General features: G+C 37.3%; 1 non-coding gene across 1 annotated transcript; it reads right to left on the bottom strand.

Annotated features, from left to right (window-relative positions):
• Window positions 1-220: 220 nt before the first annotated feature.
• On the bottom strand, window positions 221-411 carry LOC134377493 (U2 spliceosomal RNA). The gene has a single exon (XR_010023530.1). It is a non-coding gene; the product is annotated as a U2 spliceosomal RNA (small nuclear RNA).
• Between the last annotated feature and the right edge of the window lie 15896 nt (window positions 412-16307).

Raw genomic sequence — 16307 nt, forward strand, 5'->3', positions numbered from 1 at the left:
CAAATGGCTTTGGTCAGGCTGCTGTACCTTTTCTTTTTTCCTCTTGGTTATGTTGCAAACGGCAACACAAATCCTTAAGTGCAAATGTTGTCTTTTTGGGTAAGATTCACCCACTGTCTAGATGCAGTTCTGTTCAAATCAATCCAACATCCAAATGCCCACTTTCAGTTAGCAAAGACACGGGCATCCAGAAATTAACCTTTTGTAACAACAATTTCAGGAGGGGTGCACCATTCCTGGAGGCACTGCAATACCAGGTCGATACACAGAGTGGATGGATCAAGCTCCTAGTCCATCACCCTGCTCCAAAAATCCATTTAGGATATTGTCCTTGCATAGAGGACATATCAGATATTAAACTGATAAGAACAGATACTATACTTCATGTTAGCCAAAAGTCTGAGAAATGATAGGAGCCAACTTTTTGTGCTCCAAACCCGGGCAGAGTCTCAGCAAGTCAGCAGGAAGAAATAGGTTGCACATTCAGAAACAGCCAGCTAGCCATGTCCAGCCTTGGATTGTAGGTGGATTCCAGGAGCAAATTAGCAGGAGAAATGGGACACATGGCAGAGAAGGAGTAATTACTGCTACATATCCCTGGGAGTTTCATTTAATTAAGCAAAATGATGGCAATAGAATTAGCCACATCCTCTCTTCTCATGTTATTCATTCTTTTTGCAGGAGAGTAGGTTCCATCTGTGTCTCTCTAGCTCCTCATGTGGTGCAGCTCTAGCCATGGCCCAGACACCTACAAGGACAGAGCCACATAGATCAGCTGATCACCGGCTCCCAGGTGCTTTAGGGCTCACCAACCAGCTTCTCCAAACGCTCAAAAAATGGTTTTTTTCCATCAAAGATGATGAGCAAGCCATCAACCCAAATATAATGATCCACACTGACCAGACACATACAAATTAGGGAAAATAGGTCAGAGAGGGAGTTGACTATAATGGTTGGGAGCCCAGACCGTTACATTGGTCTGGAGCCAGAGAGCCTCTAGCCTGGGATTGAATTCTGGCTCCACTTATTATTAGCTGTGCAATCTTGTGCAAGCCACTTAAGTACTTGGAGTCTCTTTCTCAAATGTCAAATTGGGGATAGTAAAAATTACCAACCTCATTCAGTTGCTGTGAAAATTGAAAAGGGAAAGTAGAACACTTCAGTGTAAGAGTTCAATGAATGTTAGCTAGGATGGTATTGGTAACAAAGAAGAGTTGCAGGACTGTAGTCACTGCTAGCAAAACTGCAAGAGCCCCCACCCCCTATTCCTCCTATTTGTTCAGGAAGTCTCCAAGGAAGCAGATTTAAGTCTCCTTGTCTCCCCAAGGAAACATTCCCCTGGCCTTGGTCACACATAGCCCCAGGCCACCCACCTGGCTTAGGCTGATGTAGCCAAATGCTCTCCATTCTTCAGGGGACATGAATGGTCTCAGGCACCACCTGGCTACATGCAGCATCTGGAAAGCAGCCCCTCTGCACAACAAGCCAGGTGTGGAGGCCAAATGAAGATAACCCCTGCAGGAAGACTGGGTGGGGGTGGGGGCAACACCTGTCCAGTTTTGGGGGGATTTTTTGTTTGTTTGTTTTAGGAAATATATTTCCATTTTTAAAAAACAAATTAAGTTGACTTAAACATAGTGAGCTACTAACACATAAGACATGAATATGGAAAAAAAAGAATGCAGGAATGAATAAACTCTGGGAAACCTGGAGTCTGAGGTGCCTATGAGGCCTGACTGTGTGATTTACAGTCTCTCAAGGTCCTCTGATCTCTTTGGCTCAATTCCACAGCCACTAAACAGCATTTTCTTTATTGAACTCACTCTGAGCCAGGCTCCACTGCATGAGCAGAGACACAAAAGTGAGGAAGAAATGCATTCTGACCTCACACAATGGGGGAGTAGCCATACCTCCCCACAGCACAGGGCAGGGGGCCACGCAGGGCGTTCCCTTAGATGTCCAGGTCAGCGGTGTTCCTGGGCCTGCCTTGAAGGCCTTGAAACATCTGGGCTTAGAGCTGATGAGAGTCAATCAATCTGTTTTGATCAAAACAGATGCTATGGGGTTAGGACTTTACAATATTCTGGTGTACAGTCAGGTTATTGCAATATCTGATATACCTGTGACATTATCATGACAAGGTGCAGCAGAGATACCATGTTATCATGTTATGATCTTATTCTTGTGGTGTGGTGGTGATGTTCAGTGTGGTCTTTTGTGAAGCCATGTTGTAACTTCATGGCACGGAGTTGTGTTGATGTCAAGTCCCATTGGGTGGTGGTGGAAGGTTCTGGTCATGTGCTATTTCAAAACTTTGATTTCTTGGTCTTGTCATTGCATCACAGTATTACAGTGCCAGCTTGCCAGGAAGTCACAGGGCAGTGGTGACTTTGCTGTGTCCTGGCTTCGTGACCTTGTGATGGGATGTGGTGGTAAGGTGTGTGTGACGCTATCTTTCCTGAGACAGTTACATTGCCCCAGTCCATTTCCTCCTGAAAATCCAGAGAAGGCTCCAAAGACATTACACACATTTCTCTTGAGGCATAAAAGCACTTAGTGACAGTTACCCAGGAGGCCCAATGACTATAATCTCAGCTTTGTCTCAGGTGTCTGTCAGGTGCCTCCTGAAGCTTGCCACATAAAAACGAGTTGTCAGGTGGCCACAGAAGAGGCATGCTGGGGGCAGAGGCACAGCACAATCGCTCAGCCAGGACTAAACTTCTCTGGGGTCAGCAGGGAGGGGTGGGGCCACACTTGCCAAGGGCAGCCATCACTCGGCCAGCCTCTGCCTCTGTGCGTGGGGCTCACAGCTTGCCCTGGCACTTCAGAGAGACCCCAACTTCCAGATGGAGGCTTCCCAAAACATCTGTGTAGGCACCCATTTTGTCAAGAAAGGCATGGAATTATACAGAACTGTGGCTCAGAGCTTGAAACATTTGCCCAACCCCCCAAAAAGAAGAAGGTTGCTCATTCCCATAAGCCTCACTTCTGCAGCCACGCAGGCTGGGGGAGAGCAGGTAAGAAAACCCAGTAGTAGATTCCTGTTATTCACAGTAGTTACATTCTTTAAGTCATCGTGAATAATGAACCATTGCTCCTAAGGAAAACACAGGGTTAGGTTTTGTGAGTCTGGTCACAACGTTTTTGTCAGCCAATCAATATATAACGTTGTTTTGTGTATCTCTGTTTAAAGACATCTTATGAATATATTATCAATTCATTAGCACTGAACCTGTGGCCCACAGCACAAGCACATCACAGCCTTCTTGTGCTCAGGAACATTGCACAGCACTTCAGCACTATGCTTGGGAGCCATTTTAAACAGCAAAATCATCAACAAAAAGAACAAGTGTGGAAAAAAAAAATAGTGGCACTGAATAGACAGTGAGAAGGACGCTTATTTACAGCGTAAGAGCTGAAACGAGAAGGCAGAGAGCTGCGTTTTTCAGCCGCAGCTGGGAATGTGCGCTTTGGGCAACTCATATTTTTCCCCTCTCTGCACATGTCCAAGAATGACCATGAGAGCATCGCAAGCACTAATTTGGAGGTTATAAATAAATTTTAGCGAGTAGGCAAATTTGCAAATACAAAATCTACATAATAAGGATGAACCGTAATTTGAAGAAACATTTATAGAGACTTACAGGGCACCAGGAACCAGTCTAAGTGCTTCACATGCATTAGTTTATTTCATCCTGCTGGAAACACAATGAAGACAGTGTTACTGTTGTCCCATTTTACAGCAGAGGGAATGGAGGCAAAAAGAAGTAAAGAAACTGGCTGCAGATCTCACAGCCAGGAGGTGACAAAGCCAAGGTGTGAACCCTCGTGCTTAATCCACATTGCCTCTGGGTAGCAATGGCTTTAGTTTCTCAAGAGAATCACTGGGGGCCCAAGGCCTGCCCTCTACTTTTCCTCCAGCATGGCAGGCTGACACACACTTTCTCATCCAGAGCAGCTGACACTTTCCTGATGCTTTCCCAGGGCTGGTCTCCCGTCTGTCATATGGTGGCTTCCACAGAGGCTTCTGCTACTGACCTTGAGGTCACTGGCACATCCACCACGGTTGCTCTGCCTGATAGGGGAAGGCCCTCCCTTCCTGCCAATGCCACTCTCACTAGACTTCTTTAAAACTTTTTTTTTTTGGGGGGGTGACGGGGTACAGGAGAGTGTTGCATTATATTCTCAGGATAAGCCATTAAGGTGAGGCTCATGGTGTCATCCCACTACTCAGGAAAAAGCCCAGGTGCCTGGACATTCTCCTACATGACAGTGACTGGCTGATCCTCCCAGGCTCCTGTCTCCATTGGTGTAATACACAGTAGGTGGAGGTGGTATGGTAGAAAGGCTGGGGCCTTTGCAGTGTGAGAGATTGTGATTGTGGGAAAGTTGCAAACCACTCCACGCCTCATTTCCAACCTTGTAAGGTAGGGTGATCACAGTGCCACTTATAGGGGGTTGAGGCTTAACAGAGAAAACTCATCCAAGAGACTTCACACAGTACCTGATACCAAGAAGAGCTTAATAGAAAACATACAATTTTTCTTCCCACTTTTATTTCACAAATATTAATTTTAGTGTTCTGAGCCTACCACCATTCATAGGTACTTTGTAGTTTCTCACAGGAGTCCTGGCACTTTAAAACTCAAACAGGACTCTTGAAAGTTTGTACATATTGCCTATGCAACTAAGGCAGGCGTATAATTTGACATCACCCCCATCCCCACCTCCACCATAAAATTTCCAAAGAAGTAAGGGATTCCAGGAAGATGGTAGCAATAGTGCTGCAATTTTTTAATTTTATTGAACCACCCAGACAGGCAGAGACTAAGATAGCAAAACCAAACTCCTGCATCTATTGCAATAAAAGAAATATCAATACCAGCCCCCAAATATCAGCAGGTGAGGAAAATCCCTAAATATCACCAAGACCACGTGACACAAGCAAGTATGCAGAGGGAAGCAAAGAAAAGACAAAAGGGTTTATGTTGAACTTGAGAGCCAGAAAATCCCAAGTTTCAAACAAATGCTCCTGAGGGAACGGGTGCACAAACTTATAAAAACAGTCATTATTGGCAGGGGCCTTGCAGATTTCAATTTGTGAGGACAAGATCAGAGAGGGCTGGAGCAGTCTAGGTTCTATGAACTCTTAGAACTAAGGAGTTCTTCTTCTCAGGACAAAGGCCTGCACAGAATAGAAGTTGCTGGGAGTAGAATCTCATTTAAGCAGGAGAGAACATTAAGAACAAAGGAAAGGAAAGTTCCTGATAAAACTGGGGAAAGAAAACCCAGCCAGCAGATCTTAGAATATATAAGGCCTTTGTAATAACAACAGAATAGTGAACTCTAGAGCAACAAAGCTGGGAAAATTGCCCTGGCCCACACTCCCCTTCAAAGTGAATAGGAGAACTCATGCTCTTTAAGCACAATGAAAAAGGATTGCAATTGGCTCCTACCCTAAGTGACTTTATGAAAAAAAGAATAGTAAGCAGAATAATATCCTCATAGACTGTAAAGTATGCCAGATACAAAGACAGAAAGTGCAGAGAAGAAAATAAAGAAAACTCCAGACCCAAATGGTTTTCCTGCTGAATTCTATCAAAAAATTAACATAAATAATGCTAATCTTCCAAAAATTCTTTTAAAAAATAGGAGAGGGAACACTTCTAAACTCATTTTATGAGAACAGAATAATCTTGATAACAAAACCCTACAACATGAGACATTACAGATCAATATCTCCCATGAATAGATAATATAATAAAACTGTTAAAAATATTAGCAAATAACATACAAAAATATATCGAAAGAATAAAACATTATAACCAAACAGAGTGAATCTCAGGAGTGCAAGGTTGGCTTAACTTTTGAAAAGCAGTCAATGTAAGCATATTAACAGAAAAAAGGAGAAAAGCCATGTGATCATTTCCATAAATGCAGAAAAATCCTTTCACAAAATTCAGTAATTATTCATGATTAGTACGCACACATGCACACACTCAGCAAATAGGAATTCCTCAATCTCTGTGTTAGTATGGGTCCTCTGAAAACCAAGTACCAAGACAACATTAGACTTGCAAAATATTTATTAGGAGAAATGCTGTGATAAAAAAATGAAGAGAAGCCCTGGGGGAAGATGAGTTGTCAGATCATGATACAGATTGGGCCCCAGGTGAAGGAGAGAGGGCAGGAAGGCAGTTGGTGTGCAAGCATCTGAAACTCCAGTGTAGTTCTTAGAGAGTTAGTCAAGACCATCAGGCCAAAGTCATCCACCACAGGAATCCCATGTCTCCTAGGCATTGGCTGGGAGAAGTCTTTGGGAGGTGTGGCTTCAGCACAAACACAGTGTTGGATTTCAGAATGCAGCTGCTGAGGCTAACATCACTATGCCCTCATAGTCAGAAATCTGAAATGTGCATTTGCATAGCCACCAAGTTCTGTTAAAGAATAGGAAATCATCAAGTCGAAGGTATACCTGTTTCCCAATGTTTATCGCAGCACTCTTTACAATAGCCAAGAGTTGGAACCAGCCCAAATGCCCATCATCGGATGAGTGGATACGGAAAATGTGGTACATCTACACAATGGAATACTACTCAGCTATAAAAACGAATGAAATACTGCCATTTGCAACAACATGGATGGACCTTGAGAGAATTATATTAAGTGAAACAAGTCAGGCACAGAAAGAGAAATACCACATGTTCTCACTTATTGGTGGGAGCTAAAAATTAATATATAAATTCACACACACACACACACACACACACACACACACAAACTGGGGGGGGGGAAGAAGATATAACAACCACAATTATTTGAAGTTGATACGACAAGCAAACAGAAAGGACATTGTTGGGGGGAGGGGGGGAGGGAGAAGGGAGGGAGGATTTGGTGATGGGGAGCAACAATCAGCCACAATGTATATCGACAAAATAAAAAAAAAAAAAAAAGAACAGCCATAAAAAACTTCAAATTAAATTCCTACTTAATATTTAATAGTGAAATTTGGGACACTTTTCCTCAAAGATCAAGAACGCAAGGATGGTCCACTCTTACCTCTTCTATTCTGCATTGTAAAGAAAAAAAAAGGCATAAAGATTGGAAAGGAAGAAATAATGATTGTGTACATAAGGTATCTACCAGAAGTCTACTAATTAGAAAGGGAATTTAACAAGATTTCAGGACACAAGGTCAATATACAAACAACTGGAAAACAAATTGGAAAAAAATTTAAACATCAAAAACAAAAAATATTTAGGGATAAATTTAACAACATATATGCAAGCCCTCTAAGATTAAAACTATAGAATATCTCTGAGAAATTAAATAAGACTTAGGTATATGAAGAGATATACCATGCTCTTGGATTGGAAGGTTTAGTGTTGTTAAGATGTTAATAATCTCAAAATTTATCTATAGATCCTATACAATACTGTTATGGGCTGAATTGTGTCCTGCCAAAATTCATATATTGAAGCCCTAACTCCTAGTATCTCAGAAAGTGTATCAGGAGATAGAATCTTTAAAGGAGGAATTAAATTAAAACAAGGCCGTTAAGGTAGGTCCTAATCCAATCTGACTAGTGTTTTTATTATTTATTTTTTTTATTAATTTTTTTTTAAAGATGACCGGTAAGGGGATCTTAACTCTTGACTTGGTGTTGTCAGCACCACACTCACTCAGTGAGCTAACCAGCCATCCCTATATGGAATCTGAACCCATGGCCTTGGTGTTACCAGCACCGCACTCTCCCGAGTGAGCCACGGGCTGGCCCCCTGACTAGTGTTTTTATAAGAAGAAGAAATTTAAACACACAGACATCAGGAATGCATGCTTACAGAGGAAAGACCATGAAGGACACAGTGAGAAAATGGACACCTACAAGCCAAGGAGAGAGGCTTCAGAACAAACTAAACCTGCTAACACCATGATCATGGACTTCAGCTTACAAACCTGTAAGAATATAAATTTCCATTATTTAAACCACCCAGTCGTAGTATTTTGTTATGGTAGCCCTAGCGAATTAATACAAATCCCAATCAAAATGCCAGAAGATTTTTTATAGAAGTATACATCATGATCAAGTGGGATTCATCCCAGGGATGCAAGGATGGTTCGACATATGCAAGTCAATAAATGTGATACATCACATCAATAAACTCAAGGACAAAAATCATACAATTATCTCAATAGATGCTGAAAAAGCATTTGACAAAATTCAACATCCCTTAATGACAAAGACTCTCAATGAATTAGGTATAGAAGGAAAGTATCTCAACACAATAAAAGCCATCTATGACAAGCCCACTGCCAGTGTCATTTTGAATGGGGATAAACTGAAGGCCTTTCCCTTAAGAAAAGGAACCAGACAGAGATGCCCACTCTCACCACTTCTATTTAACAAAGTACGGGAGGCTCTACTCAGAGCAGTCAGGCAAGAGAAGCTGACAGTCTGATTCAAAAAATTAAAAGGGAAGGCACAACAGTTCCAAGAACACATAATAGAGAAAGGACTGTCTCTTCAATAAATGGTGTTGGGAAAACTGGACATCCTCATGCAAAAGAATGGAATCAGGTCCTTATCTCACACCATATATAAAAATCAACTCGAAATGGATTAAAGACTTAAATGTAAGATCTGCTTTTATGAAACTATTAGAAGAAAACATAGAGGAAATGCTTCAGAATATTGGTCTGGACAAAGATTTTTAGGATAAGATCTCAAAAGCACAGGCAGTAAAAGCAAAAATAGACAAATGGGATTATAGCAAACTAAAAAGTTTCTGTACAACAAAGAAAACAACCAATAGAGTGAAGAGACAACTTACAGAATGAGAGAAAATATTTGCAAACCATATATCTGTTCAGGAGTTAATATCCAAAATATACAAGTAACTCAAACAACTCAATAGCAAGAAAACAAACAGCCTGATTTTAAAATGGGCAAAGGACCAGAATAAACATTTCCATTTCTCAAAAGAAGACATACAAATGGCCAATAGGCACATGAAAAAATGCTCAACATCACTTATCATCAGGAAAATGCACATTAAAACTGCAACAAGATATCGCCTCGTACCTTTTAGAATGGCTATTATAAAAAAGATGAAAGGTAACAAGTGTTGGAAAGGATGTGGAGAAATGGGAACCCTGGTACATTGTTGGTGAGAATGTAAATTAGTACAGTCACTATGGAAAACAGTGTGGAAGTTCCTCAAAAAACTAAAAATAGAACTACCATATAATCCATCAATCCCACTTCTAGATATATATCCAAAGGAAATAAAATAGGTATGTCAAGGACATATCTGCACTCCCGTGTTCATTGCAGCATTATGTACGATATTCAAGATATGGAATTGTATTAGTCTGTTATTGTTGCTTATAAAAGAATACCTGAAACTGAGTAATTTATAAAGAAATAGAATTTATTTCTTACAGTTCAGAGACCGGAAGTCCAAAGTCCAGGGAACCCATCTGCTGAGGGTATTCTTGTAGGTGGTGACTCTTCTGAGGGACTCGGGTATCTATCACATGGCAAAATGGCTGAGAAAGAGAAAGCCAAGCTTCTCACTTGCTCTCCTTATAAAGCCATAAGAACCACATCCATTACTCCATGAATGGATCAATCCATTCAAGAGAGTACAGTCCTCACAATCTAATAACCTCTTAAAGGCCCCACCTTTCAATTACCATTATAATATTTCCCACCCTCTTAACACTGCCACAATGGGTATTAAGTTTCTAATACATGAAACTTTGGGGGACACATGAATCCCAAGCAGGAATCAACCTACACATCCATCAACAGATGAACAATAAAGACAAATATACACAATGGAATAATATTCCGCTGTAAAAAAGAAAGAAATCCTGCCATTTGCGACAACATGGATCAACCTGGAGGGCATTGTGTTAAGTGAAATAAGCCTGGTACAAAAACATAAATACCACAAGATCTGACTTACATGAGGAATCTAAAAAAGTTGAGCTCACAGAAGAAGAGAGTAGAATGGTTGTTGGAGGCTTGGGGGTAAGGGTTTGGGGAGATCTTGATCAAATGACACAAAATTTTAGTTAAGAGGAATAAGTTCAAGAAATCTAGTGTATATCATGGCTACACATAGTTAATGACAATATGTTGTATACTGAAAAATTGCTAAGAGAGTAGATTTTAAGTGTTCTCACCACACAAAAAAATAAATATACAAGGTAATTCATATGTTAGTTAGCTTGATTTAGCCACTCCACATGTATACATATATCAAAACATCATGTTGTACAATATAAATGTAAACAATTTGTATTTGCCAAATAAATAAACAAATATAAATGGAAAGGCAAAGGGCCTGGAATAGCTACAATGGTCTTGTTAAAATATTTTTTTAAATCATAGGATTTACATTACCTGATTTCAAGACTTTATAAAGTTGCAGTAATCAAGGCAGTATGGTTCTGGTGTAAGGATAGACAAATAGATCAATGGAACAGTCTAGAAGAATAGAAATAGACCCACAAGTATATAGTCAATTAATTTTCAACAAAGGTACTAAGCAGTTCAATAGGGATAGAAAAACCTTTTAAACAAATAAAACAACTAGATATCCATATTAAAAACAAAAAACCATATACAACAATTAATTCAAGATAGAAAATAGACTTAAATGTAAAAGCTAAAACAATAAAACTCCTAGAGGAAAACAGAAAGTAATATCTTTATGATAAAGGATAGGCAAAAATTTCCTGGAGAGGACACAAAATGCACTCTCTATATAAAAAAAAAAAAATGGCAAATTGGATTTCACCAAAAGTAATATCTTTTATTCATCATCAAAAGATACAACTAGGAAAAAGAAAAGGTAAGTCATAGACTAAGAGAAAATATATCTGACAAAGAACTTGTATCCAAGATATATAAAGAATTTCTACAAATCAATGATAAAAGTAAAAACTCAATAAAAAAAATACTTCAAAAAGAACTTCACTAAAGAAGATATGTAAGTGGCTAATAAGCACATGAAAAGGTGCTCAACATCATTAGTTCATAGAAATTAAAATTAAGGATATAATGAGATATCACTCCACACCCATTAGAATGGCTAAAATTAAAAAGACTGAAAATACCAACTGTAAGTGAGGATATAGAGCAACTGAAACACTATCGTGCATTACTGGTGGATTCTTAGTGATGCAACACTTTGGGAAAACAGCCAATTTCTCATAAAATATAGCATACTTCCATGTGTGAGTCAACTATACATATACTAGGTGTTCACCCAAGTTAAATGAAACCGTGTGTCTATGGAAAGACTGTACAGGGATGTTTGTAACAGCTTTGCTCTTTCTAACCCCAAACTGGAACAAACCAAATGCATCGACAATGAATGCATAAACTGTGGTACATCTATAATGGAATACCACTCAGAAATTAAAAGGAACGCATTATTAATACGCTCAAGAATAACTATGACTCTCAAAACGTATGGTACATGTAAGAAATCAGACACAAAAGAGTATGTACTATATGATCCTATTCACATAATGTTTGAGGAACTGGCAAAACTAAATTACGGTGATAGATATTAGAACACTGTGACCTCTGGAGTGGGGTAGGGGGTTGTCTGGAAAGGAGGATGAAGGAACTTTCTAGAGTGATGGAATCATTTTCTGTCTTCAATAGTTTTTTTTTGCACACATATAAATTTGTCAGAATCTTCAAACTGTATACATAATGTGTTTTACAGTAAGTAAATCATACATATTGAGTTAGAAACAGAAAAATAGAGCTAATAAAAAATAATAAATAAATCTAAAAGTTAATTATTTGAAGATATTAACATAATAAACAATAATTATCATAATTATTTAACATAATTAAGGGAAAATGGGGGGAAACCACATACATAAAATTAGAAATGACAAAAAGGAAATAACCATCAAAACTGAGCATTATTTTTAAAATCATAAAAGTCTACTTTGTATAATTCTTTGCAAATAAAGAATTCTTTGGAATTCTTTGCAAAAGTAGGTGAAGTGGATAATTTTCTAAAAAACACAACTCATCAGATTCAACCCAGTAGAGACAGAAAGTCTAACATGTAAAATACCACAGAAAAAATAGAGGAAGTAGAAAAAGAGCTTTCTGACAAAAATGCACCATGCCAAGATTGCTTCTTGGAGAAATTCTATTTCTAAAAATCATTTTTTTCCCCATACCAGCCAGCTGCCAAAAAAATAAATAAATAAAATAAAAACCACTTTATGAAATGAATGTAACATCGATCTCAATCTGAAAATGATTGCATCAAGAAAAGAAAACTACAGATCAATCTCCCTTATAAACATTGATAAAAATACTAAATAATTATCGAACAGAATCCAACAGCACATCAGAAAATTCATCATGACCAAGTAGAGTTTATTCCAAAAATGGAAGTGATTCGGGGCTGAGCCCGTGGCGCACTTGGGAGAGTGCCGCGCTGGGAGCGCGGTGACGCTCCCTGGCTGAGAGCCGGTGACGAAAAAGACAAAGAAAAAAAAAAAATGGAAGCGATTCAATATTCTAAAATCCATAAATATTATCCGTCACAGTAATAGAGCTTAGAATTTTCTAAGTATGATCTAGAAAATCCAAAGGAATCAATGGAAAACTACTACAAACCAACAAAAGAATTTAGTAAAATAGGTTATAAAATCAATGTACAAAAATCAGGAGTCTTCATATGTACAAACAAAAATCAGTTTATATTGGAAGAGACGATCCCTTTGTGAAAACCAAATAAAATGAACTAGCTATGCATAAATTTAACAGGAAATGTCCAAAATTTATATGAAGAAAAACGATAAACCAACTCAAAAACACACAAAAATAGAATCGCATAAATGCAAAGATATACCATATTCTTGGATAGGAAGACTCAGTATCAAAGATTTCAGGTCTTCCTAAGTTAATTCATAAAATTTAATTTAATAAAATGTAATATAATTCATAAATTTAATATAACCCAATAAAATATGACTAAGTTTTTTTCTGGAGCTAGTTACTGCAAAATTTATTTGGAAAAACAGATAAGCAAGAATAGCCAAGGAGAAAATATTCTGAAAAAAAAATAGCCTGGAGTTATGGATATGTTAGTTAGCTTGATATAATCATTCCACAATGTATATAGGATTTTCAAAACATTACACAGTACCGCATAAAAATATATAATTATTATTTGTCAACAGTCTGGAAAAAAAGAGAGAAAGAGAGAAATGAGAAGGTGATTACCTTATCAGATATTAAAACATATTATGGCAGCTCTGTAATTAAAAGTGTGGTGTTAGTACATGTATAGACCAGTGGAACAAAATTAAAAACTCAGAAATAGATTGCATTTGGAAATTTAGTATATTATAAAATCAGAATCTTTGATTAATGGATAAATGGTGGTCTTTTTAATCAAAGGCATGAGAATAACTGAATAGATATATGTAAAAAGATAAAATTATATTCACCCCTCCACATCATACACCAAGATAAATTTCAAGTTAATGAGACCATTAAATGTATTGAGTCCATACAGTATAGAAAAAAAAAAAGTCCGAATAATTCTATAATCCGGGAGTGGGGGTAACTTTCCTATCTCTGTCTGACTCAATAACCAGAAGCCAAAAGGGGAAAAATTGATGAATTAATTACATTAAAAGAAGAAAATAAAAAATAAACATTTACATAGCAAAAATACCATAAGGAAAGTAAAGAGACAAATGTCAAACTGCGGAAAAATTACAACTTTCATCATAGATAAAGGGTTCATATTTCCAATATACAAAAACACTATAAAAAAAAGAATGAAAGGCCAATACTGAAGAAGGAAAAAAAAAAAAAAAGACTAAGGATATGCACAGATAATTTGCAGAAAATGAAATACAAATGCCCCTTATCTATATAAAAAGATCTCAACTCCGCACATAATAGGAAAAAGACAAATTAAAAATACACACTGATATACCATTTTTCACATATCAGTGGCAAAAAACCAAAAGGTTGACAATATACTCTTTGGCAAAATGTTGAGAAAACAGCCACCCCCATCATTGCTGGAAAAAATTCAAAACGTACAGCCCTATGGAGGGGAATTTAGCAGTATCTAGCAAAATAACACACACTCTGACCCTCTGACCCAGGAAGCCCACGTCAAGGAATCTGTCCTAAACAAACACTGATAAAAATATGAAAACATGAACACAGTACTATTAGTAGGAGCACAAATTCAAATGTCCATCGACAGGGAACTAGTTGAAGAAACTACAGTACATTCAAATAAAGAAGTACATGAAACTATCGGAAGGAATATGGAATGTCTCTATGTATTGCTGTGGCATGATTTCCAGAATATAATGTGAAGTGAAAAGCAAAGTGGACTAAATTACATATAATAAGTTATTATTTGTCTAAGAGAGAGTGTTTGTGTATATGTATATATGTACGTATTCATGTACAGTTTTGCAATAGAAATATGAACCATAAAATGAAAGTGTTTGCTAAAGGAAAGGAGAAAATGGGGAGGTGAGTTTGGGACAGAAGCTGGACTTCCCTGACTAATAACTTGCTTTATAGTTTTGACCTTAGAGCCATGGAAATGTTTTAGGTGATTATAAACAATGCTAAGTCAAAATGAAAAAGGAAATTCCTAAAATCAAGAGCAAAATAAAATAAATTAGCCTAACTGCATTGAGTTGATTGCTTGATGCAGAAGTGTATTATTTTAAATACTTTGAGAATACAGTAACTCAGTTGTACATCTCTAGTGAGAAATACCTAAGAATTGCAAATAATAATAATAATAGTAACTATTTTTAGTAACCATAGTTTTGTTATTGTTTTTTAAAATATATGTAATAGAATAAAGCAAACAAGCAATTATGCTATTATTATTAAGATTTTCAGCATAAGAGGAAAAGATTCAAAATCAAATTAAAGTTTAACAAAGCCCTGTAATCCTAAATTTGAATCAAAAATATCAGTATAAACTCATAATATACTTCCTCTTTTAAAATTATTTGCACTTCCAAGCTTGAACATCTTTTCTTTCCAGAAAGCAAGGAACTTATCAAGGAATACTGTGGCCATGGTCAGGTCAGGATTTGGGAAATAACGTGGGAAAGAGGCTCCCGTGGAAAAAAAAAAAATCTAAGGATAAAAAAAAAAAAAGATAACTACCATGGATTGAAATACATCGAACACATTTACATCCATGAGTTTCTAATGATACTATAAAACAAAACAAAACAAAGATCTCATTGGAAACTTCTGGAGTATGTAAGGGAACCAACCCACTATTCAGAATACTGGTAAGTACAGAGAAAGAATCAACCATTTAAACCAGGTATTTTCTGATTAAATTATCTCATAAGGTAACCAAACAGTTAATGTGGAAATAATTCTCTCTATAGAAATAGTCCATACAATAAATGAAGAGAGGTGATGAAAACAGAATGCCTTCATTTTGCAAACCCCTCAATGAAATAATAAATCTGGGCAATAATTATCAGTGGCTGTTACATCTCAAAAAGAGACAGCCACTTGTGCTGGCTGATGGAAGCACATGACAACACCTACATGTAGTTGTGCAAATAAACAAATAAATCTGAATCAGACCACATCACTAGATCTGGCTGTCATTTTATAGGAAATACAAGGGACGAAGGAGCAAGGTAGTTGGCATCATAGTGATTCAGACCTACCTAGAAAATAGGAAATGATCTGGTCTCTTCAACAAATGAATTACTAGTGGATACAAAGAGGTCTAGGGAACTTACAAATTGAAGGGACTAAGAGAAACACCAACCAATTGAAATATTGAATCTTTTAAAACCTGATTCAAGCAAATCAACTGAAAAACAACATGAGATAACTGGGGAAATTTAAACACTGACTGGATATTTGGTGATATTAAGAAATTATAGTCAATTTTTTGTTGTGATAATGGTATTACGATATTCTAAAGTCATTATCTTTTAGAAATACATAAATATTTACAGGTGAAATGATATAATATTGGGGATGTGTTTCAAATTATCTGGCAGGGGGCACAGATGAAACAAAAGTAGTCATGAGTTTACTGTTTTGGCTGGGTGATGGGTACATGGGGGTTCACTGTACTATTTTCTCAAATTTTGTTAATTTTTGAATTTATTTTAAAATTTGGGTTTTTTTAAATATTTTATTTTATTTTATTTTACTTCTCAAAATACATTGTACGTGATTTTCATACCCCTTTACCCGTCCCTCTAATGCATTTAGTTCAGAGAGTGGGTAA

Source organism: Cynocephalus volans, chromosome 4, assembly GCF_027409185.1.
Source record: "Cynocephalus volans isolate mCynVol1 chromosome 4, mCynVol1.pri, whole genome shotgun sequence".
NCBI classification, from domain to species: Eukaryota; Metazoa; Chordata; class Mammalia; order Dermoptera; family Cynocephalidae; genus Cynocephalus; species Cynocephalus volans.